At 29.7% G+C, this 9,483-nt stretch overlaps 1 long non-coding RNA gene across 1 annotated transcript; it reads left to right on the plus strand.

Annotated features, from left to right (window-relative positions):
* The first annotated feature begins 2,936 nt into the window (after positions 1–2,936).
* LOC145814276 (uncharacterized) lies at positions 2,937–3,453 on the plus strand. Its single transcript, XR_014357615.1, has 3 exons — positions 2,937–3,052; positions 3,143–3,223; positions 3,326–3,453. It is a non-coding gene; the product is annotated as an uncharacterized LOC145814276 (long non-coding RNA).
* The last annotated feature ends 6,030 nt before the right edge of the window (positions 3,454–9,483 follow it).

Below are 9,483 nucleotides of genomic sequence, written 5' to 3' on the forward strand. Positions count from 1 at the left end.
TTTTAAGAAAAAATTATATAAAAGTAAAAAAAATAATTTAATAATTTATTGTGACTTTTTAATTAAATTTTTTTTTTTATTCAAATGCTTGATTCAAATGCTTGGTGAAATTTACTAAATGTGAAGTTGGTGTAGACCAATTTTATCATACATCGATACTTTTTTCAAGGGCATATTCAAATTCAATCAATAAAATTTCAAATTTAGAGAACTAGATGCCAAGGCTACCAAGCAAGGCAAACCTGTTTTCCTGAGAGACCATAAGAGCATACAAACAGGTAAACAAGGTCCTCGATCAAATTTAACAAGGTATCAAAACTTATGCACCAAGAAAGGTCAAATGAGTAATTTTTTTATTTTTGATGTTGCAAAATATTTCTTTCAAATGGCTCAAGACAAACATTAAAATTCTCAATAGGTTGTTCAAATATAAAATTCATCCAAAAACTATGCAACATATTGACCATTTTTCAAAGTCAAATTTCCAAGCATAACTGCACAAATTTGTAAGTTTATTGCCCATAATCTAAATGAAGAGAAAATATTAGCCTCACAAAGTGTAGATGCTATAAATTCTGAATTGTAAAATCAATTTGCATGTCCAAGCACATGATTCTCACTGTCACATGAAAAAATCAATGTTCTTGCCAAAAACATCATAGAATTGTTTGATTTATTACATTATTTTATGGCATGGTTATCGAATTAATATGTAATGTTTGAATTCATATATTCACAATAGAAAGCATAAGCTGGTTACAAGTGATCAGTTAAAAAGTCACAATAAATTATTAAATTATTTTATAAGACTCAAGTTTATAAGATTGTATTTATTTTATTTTCATGTTGAAAATAGCTGATGCTTTTGCTAGAATTGTTATGGTTTAGATTCAATTATTAATACCATCCATGACTTAATTGTTATCTCATACTTTTTAAATTTTTTATTACCAGTTTGAATGGATAAAGATAACAATGCTAGTTTTGAATCTACCGGAAGCCCTATTGTTCCACCAGAATCATCTAATTCTCAAACTAATGTTTTCCCATCTGAATCTAAGCCTCCTAAATCCCCGAACAAAAGAAAGAGTGAGAGTAGTGGTGGGAGAGCACCATCCTCGGTTTGGGACCATTTTGATAAGGTTATAGGAGAAGATGGGAAACGTAGAGCAGTGTGTAAGTATTGTTTTAAAGAGTATATGGCCGATTCTAGGACTCATGGGACTAGTAATTTGAGAAGTCATACCCCTAATTGCAAACAATTTCCAAACAATGATAAAGATGGGCAACAAACATTGAGTTTTAAATCAAAACAAAATGTCGAAGAGGGTGTTGAGGTTGTGGCAACAAGTTTTAGTTTTGAGGCTTGTAAAAGGGCTCTTGCCGAGATGGTGATTATTGATGAGTTACCTTTTCGATTTGTGGAGGGAGTTGGGTTTAAAAGATTTTGTAATGTTGCCGTTCCTAAATTCACACCAATCCCATCTCGTCATACCATAGCAAGAGAGGTGACAAACATATTCAACAACGAGAGGGATAAATTGAGGAGGTTGATGAAGGGTCGTAGAATTTGCTTCACTACGGACACTTGGACTTCTATTCAAAATTTGTGTTACATGTGTCTAACGGCTCATTTCATTGATGATAATTGGAAACTACAAAAAAGAATCATAAACTTCCAACAAGTTGAAGATCACAAGGGGGAAACTTTGGGTAGAAAAATTGAGTTGTGCTTGCTTGAGTGGAACATCGATAGTATCTTCACTGTAACTGTTGATAATGCTAGTTCCAACAATCTTACCATTCAATACTTGAGAAGGAATACCAAAGATTGGAAGGGGACCATTTTGGAGCATGAGTTTTTGCATATGCGGTGTTGTGCACATATTCTAAACCTTGTTGTGAGTGATGGATTGAAAGAAATGGATGATTCTATTGCAAATATTAGACTTGCGGTTAGGTATGTGAGGTCTTCTCCTAATTGGCAAGATGCTTTTAAGAAGTGTGCGGCCTATCTAAAACTTGTGACTACTGCTCTTGTATGCCTAGATGTACCAACAAGGTGGAATTCCACATATTTAATGTTGGAGGCTGCTGAAAAGTTTGAGAAGGCTTTTAACCGTTTGAAGTATGAAGACTCCAATTTTGAAACTTACTTCAAGGATGTTGATGGTGGGATTGGGAGGATTCCAAATGAGGAGGATTGGAAAAAATGTAGGTTGTTTGTGAGATTTTTGAAACTATTCTACCTTGCAACAAAGAAATTTTCCGGGTCCCTTTTTGTTACTTCCAATGCATTTTATAAAGAGATGTTTAAAATTGAAAGCACAATTAATCAATTAATTTTGGACAATGATGATGTTTTGTGCACAATGGCTATGAGTATGAAGCAAAAGTTCAACAAATATTGGGGGGATGGAAATAAGATTAATTTGTTGTTGTATGTTGCTGTTGCTCTTGATCCTACAAAAAAGATAGCATACTTGGAGTTTTGTTTTACAAATATATTTCATGGAGAAAAGAGGAAGGTGGATGAGATGGTGAACAAAATTGTTTCTTGTTTGACTCGTTTGTACAACCATTATGCCACAATTTATTCATCAAATGAGAGTGTCTCGAGGGTGACTGAAGTGGAGACAATGGTGATTGATGAGGATGATTTGGATTCTCAAATGGAGTCCCAATTTAATTCATATTTGGAAGGGCGCTTCACTAGTGGAAGCAAATCGGAATTAGACAAGTACTTGGGCGAGGTTGAACATTTTGCAAAAAATCAGACATTTGAGATATTGGAATATTGGAAGAATAATGCAACAAAGTATAGAGTGTTATCTCAAATAGCAAAGGATATGTTGGCCATGCCCATTTCTACCGTTGCTTCGGAGTCGGCTTTCAGTACCGGGGGACGTATCCTTGATCCATTCCGTAGTTCACTTTGCCCCTTCCATGGTTGAAGCTCTTGTATGCACACAAAATTGGCTTAAAAGCAACCTTCCAATTTCTCTTCGACAAGCAATGGATGATGTTGAGGAATTTGAGCAATACGACTCGGGTAATATGTGAATATCTCTTCATTTTTAATTCTATTATTATTTTTACTATGCAAGTTTATTTATCTTCTTTTGTTGACTCATGCTTTTAGGTACTTTGGAGCCATGTTCCTCTTCAACCCCAAAGTCTAATGTAGATGCTATAATTGAACTTTAATGTTCATTTGGCTCATGTGTGAGATTTTTCTAATTAGTTGAGATCAGCTTAATGTTTATTTATTCATATCTATTTATTTATATTTATTAATTTGGCGCCTTGGAATTTTTTTTGGCAGATTGTTGGATGAGATTGGACATTGGAAGATGGACCTAAAGAGTTTAGTGAAGCCTTGGATGGATACCACCTTTTCAAATTATTTTGGATGGAGTTTGTAGACAATGTTATTTTAGTTTGTAACTAATGTTTATTATTATTTTTTTTATTTTGGATGAATGTAAAATTAATTGGAGCACTAAATTTTAGGTAAGCTTGCTTTAGATTTTGGATGGATGGATGGATCATGGATGAAAACTAATTTATTTTAGTTTCTAACTAGTTATTATTATTATTTTTGCATTTTGGATTAATAGGTAAGCTTTGGATTATGGATGGATGGAGATAACTAGTTATTATTATTATTTTTACATTTTGGATGAATGTAAAATTTAGGTAAACTTTAGATTATGGATGGATGGAGATGACTAGTTATTATTATTATTTTTGTATTTTGGATGAATATAAAATTTGGGTAAGCTTTGGATTATAGATGGATGGAGATTGATTTTAGTGTGAATTTTAATGTTTTAGTTTGTAATTAGTTTTATCAATTATTTTTGTATTTTGAAAGAATGTAAAATTTATTATATCATTATATGGGCATTTATGTCATAACTTTTCCATAAATAATAAAAAAATGCTTAAAAAGTAGCCCAACATGTCAAATTTGTTCAAATTAATATCATAACTAAGTCCAATTTTTAAAAAGCCCAAACCGCAAACCGAACCGCACCCGCCCGCACAACCAACTGACCCACCCGCACAACCCGCGAACCGCACCGCGGGCGGTTGCGGGTCTGTTTTCTTAAACCCGCATGTGTGCGGGTCGGGTCGGTTTTGACCCGCACCCGGCCAAAACCGACCCGCGATCAGCCCTACTACCACCCACCACCCGCCACCGTCACCCACCCACCCACCACCACCCGCTATCCACCACCCACCGTCACTACTTTCCACTACCGTCTTCTGCCACCAATTGCTATTTCTCACTCTTTTTTATATTTTTTAATTTTTTAAAATATTTTTTCAATTATCAAACGCGTTTGTAATTTATATTTTTCTAAAAATAAACAAAATCGAGTTTATAAAATTTTTGTAAATATAAACTGAAAACGTAAACGTTTCCAAACAGATTCAAAGTGATTATGAAGTGAAATTTAGGTGTCAGTGAAGTAAGGTCTCTGATTCGGGTTAAAGTCGATTTAGTGACCTAACTCTACCAACCTTCTACTATCCTACCGTGTGGCGAAAAAAAATCATTCTTAAATGGGTTATTTTACTAGTTTATGTGCTAGCCTCAAGTAGGTTTATTGTGTTCATTATTTTTTTAAGAATTTTAAATACAATGTATCTAGCCTACTATGGGGGAGAGAACCACACTTGTAATAAGAAGAGATTGTAATTAATCAGATTGTTAATTCTGAGATATATTCGGATTATTTGAGTAGATTGAATTTTTATACTGTGTTTGTTTAGTCATAGAATTAAATATCTAGATTGGACTATTTTTAGATAATCTAATATTTGATTAAATAGACTGGATAAAGATAAATATTCGAAAGACTATTTTACCCTTATAATTTATACTGAATAAGAGGGGATTGTAATTCATCGAACTGTTACTCTAGGGATATATTTGGATTATTTGGTTAGACTGGATTTGTATCCTAGGTTTGTTAGTCATGGGATTAGATGTCTAGATTGGACTTTTTTTAATGAATCCAATGTCTGGTTGGACGGACTGGATAAGGATAAATGCTCAAAAGACTATTTTATCCTTGTAATTTATAGTTTTATTCAATATATAATTTTAAATTTGTAATCTATAATTTATAATTTAACAACACTAAATTTTTTTAATTTATAAGGCCATAATTTTTAATTTATTATTTTCAATTAAATAAAAATTATAATGTATATTTTTTTTATTTAATATATAATTTTAAATTAACAACACTAACAAAAATTATAAGGCCATAATTTTTAATTTATTATTTTAAATTAACAACACTAAAAAAATAATTTTATTTAATATATAAATTTAATTTTTTAACAACACTAAAAAAATTATAAGGCCATAATTTTTAATTTATTATTTTTAATTAAATCAAATTTATAATTTATATTTTTATTTAATATATAATTTTAAATTAACAACACTAAAAAAATAATTTTATTTAATATATAAATTTAATTTTATAACAACACTAAAAAAATTATGAGGCTATAATTTTTAAGAAAAATGCTTGGGAGCACTAATTAGTGCTCCCACTAATTAGGTGGCAGTGGGTCCCGTCATTAATGATGTGATATTTTGGTCTTGGAGTTGTATTTTTTTTTTACTTTTTTAATGCATTAGTGCTATTAGTGGTGGTGTTTTTAGTGGGATGAATCATTGTTGAATTTTTAATTTATTATTTTTAATTAAATTAAATTTATAATTTATATTTTTATTTAATATATAATTTTAAATTAACAACACTAAAAAAACTATAAGGCCATAATTTTTAATTTGTTATTTTTAATTAAATTTAATTTATAATTTATATTTTTTATTTTTTATTTTTTATTTAATATATAATTTTAAATTAACAACACTAAAAAAATTATAAGGCCATAATTTTTAATTAAATTAAATTTATAATTTATATTTTAATTTAATATATAATTTTAAGTTAACAACACTAAAAAAATAATTTTATTTAATATATAAATTTAATTTTTTAACAACACTAAAAAAACTATACGGCCATAATTTTAAATTTGTTATTTTTAATTAAATTTAATTTACAATTTATATTTTTATTTAATATATAATTTTAAATTAACAATATTAAAAAAATAATTTATAAATGTTCAAAAGACTATTTTACGCTTTTCCAATTGTTTATTAAGTAATAGCATGAGGGTAAAATAAATATTTCACACATTAATCCCATGGGATACAATCTCATTGAAATAATCTCACCCTCTCCCCTACGATACAACTAATAGTCCTTACAAGACACAACTTCTAATCCCATAGAATAATCCTTCAAAACAAACACACTCATAGAAATTAAATAAGCAGTAATGATAGGAACCTACAAAACACAACTTCTATAATTCTCAAAATGATTTGAACTATTTATGTCATTGTCAGAGATTAAAAAAAAAATAAAAATATTAGAGACCTCAAAAATTCTACCAAAAGTTTTGTCAAATGTTTGACATAAGAGCATCTCCAACGGTGTACCAAATGTTTCACCAAATCTGAGTCAAAAAGGGGTCATTTCCTTAATTTGATACTTCGCGCTCCAACGGTTCAACATCAAATCCGTTTCATCAAATTTGCGCTGGGCAACCGGTTGGTTGACCGGCCGGTCGACCGGCTGGTCAACCGGTAACGGCAAAATTTTTTTTTTTTTTTTTTTTTTTTTTACCGATTTGAACCTTTTTTTTTTGAACTTTTTGAACTTTTGGTGGTCGACCGGGTGGTCAACCGGCCGGTCGACCGGGTGGTCGACCACCTAGGCAAAAAAAATTTTTTTTTTTTTTTTGGACTGGTTTGAACCTTTTTGTGAACGGTCTGAACTTTCTTCGGGGCGACCGGATGGTCGACCCGTTCGTCTCATCCCAACGGTTAGGAACAGTGATTTGGTGAAATGCTTCGCCTGCACTCAGTTTGGTACCACTTTTGCTGAATTCTGGATTTGATATCGATTTGGTGAAACCGTTGGAGTTTAAAAAAGTGGCTTTTTCACCAAATTTTAAATTTGATGCCAGGTTTGGGTCACCGTTGGAGATGGTCTAAGTGTGGGACCTACATGAAACTCACATTGTGTGAATCTTATATCCATATAAGATATTTGATAAAACTTTTAAGAAAATATTTAAAATTTCTAACATTAATAAAAAAAAATATTTATACACATTAATAACCAATACATCACCAACATTGTAAGGGTCACCCTTTGTGAGACCGAACATTAATAAGCCCCTTTTCCAATGCCTAGAGGTGGGTCGTACCGCTCGGCTAGAAGCCTGTTGGTGAGTCCATTACTTTAGGTGCAGTCTATTGTTTCAGAGTAGTGATTAAGACCTCTAATAATGGAACTCTAATAAGAGTACTAGTGACGTGATAACTTGGAAAAAAAAAAAGAAAAAAAAAATAAAGGCCAAAACATCAAATCACATACTGGGACCCACAGATTAGAGCTCTTCTAGAGCTCACAATTTAGAGGTCTAAAGCATTTTTCATTGTTTTAAGCAACAATGATTTATATTACTTAAAAAAAAAAAAAAAAATCATTCAGTGTATTTGATTTGAAGTTTTTGGATTAAATTTTTTAAAAATTATATTTTTTAATTTTCGTGTTTTTTAAAATTATTTTTAATAAATATTTTAAAAATTTTAAATATTTTTTTTTATTTTTTTAGATGTACCTTATTTAGATGTGTCTAAAAAATAAAAAAATTGTAAAAAAATATTTTAAAAAATTAATAAATACATAAAAATATAAAAAATGTACGACAATGCTACGTAACTCAAATTTTGTGGCTCAAAAGTGGCTCAAATGGCCAAAACGACGTAGTTTTGAATACAAAACAACATAAAAATGGCTAAAACGACGTCGTTTTGGCCATTTGAGCCACTTTTGAGCCACAAAATTTGAGTTACGAGATATTTTCCAAAAACGTATTGAATTCTCATTTTTTTTTTTTTTGTATTTTTGGTATCTAATGAATTTTTAAAAAGTTTTTTTTCACAATTTTTTTTACTTTTTAGGTATATTTATGTTATGTATGTCTAAAAAGTAAGAAAATTGCTTACAATATTAAAAAAATTTAGTAAAAACAAAAAAATACAAAAAATAAGAAAGTATAATTTTCTGAAAAGTCTTTTTGAAAAAATGGAACCAAGCAAAGTGATTAATAGCATTAATGCATTAGAAATATCAAAAAAAAAAAAAACAAAACAAAAGTATAGGCAGTGGACAAGGCCTACTGCCACATCATTAGTAGTGCTATTATAGCACTAGTTTTAGTGGTCATTTCTCTTGTTTTAAGTGCAACAAATTGAAGAGAGTTATTTTTGCAAATTTTTAGGTTGTATTTAAATCTTAAATTTTTATAAACAAAAAAGTAAAATATAATAAAATAAAAGTTTTTTTTTTCACAAATTCCTCTAATTTGCTTTTTCTCTACAAATTTCTTTCACAAATTTAAAATACAAACCCAACATTAAGATTTTTTTTTCCCCCTCATATTTGTCATTGGTGATTTGGTATCATACATGTACGTATAAATTACCATAATTTTTGTGTGGTGTATTTTACTAACCATGGCATATATGTATAATTTGTGTATATTTTTTTTATTGTATTTGTTTGTGCATTAGAGGATTTGAAATAATAATTAATTTTATTTAATTATCTCAGTCAAATACGTGATTAACAAGTAATTATGTGTATTTAGAATTTTTTATGTAAGACTAGATTCAAAGTCGTGCTATCTTTTTAGAATAAAAAATCTTCATGAAACATTTCATAATCTCTAACATTATTCATCTTAAAAAGATTCCTCAGTAGTCTCCCAAGCACAAAAAATAAAAATAATAATAAAAGACTAGTAGTTAGCAAATGAGTTTGCAGTTGGTCTCATATGCTCATGCGTTGTAAGGGTAAGAGCTTGTCTCCCGTTTGAATGTCCCGAGCTACACGTCCAGTTCGAGCACTGCCGACTTGCCATATTAATAATTAATGGTTTAAATTTTATCTATTTATTTAAAAATTTGATAGTCAACTCAATATTTAATGGATTAATGAATAAATAAAATTCAAACATTTGATTTATCAAAAATGTCAAGGTGAGACAAATCTATTGCTTGAATTGTTTAGTCTTATTCGGACTGGAAAGAAAACCCTTTCCAAAAGGGCAAAAATTACTGATGAATTTGAAAAGTCTAAACTAAGGAAAATGTCAACATTATATTTATTGTAATGTCAATTGGCAACTGTCATTATTGGAGTGGTTCCTAGCTATAAAATCAGTCACGTGATTTTAAAAAAGAATAATATTAGAAATTATGAAAAAAATATCATGAAATCTTTCATGAAGATTTCTCTTCTTTTGATTAGTGTATGGTATTTTTTATATGTGTAATCTAACAGTAAAGAATCTTGCATGATAATTTTT

The sequence above is a fragment of the Camellia sinensis genome, unplaced genomic scaffold (genome assembly GCF_055761805.1).
Source record: "Camellia sinensis isolate YWXY unplaced genomic scaffold, ASM5576180v1 Unanchor1, whole genome shotgun sequence".
NCBI classification, from domain to species: domain Eukaryota; kingdom Viridiplantae; phylum Streptophyta; class Magnoliopsida; order Ericales; family Theaceae; genus Camellia; species Camellia sinensis.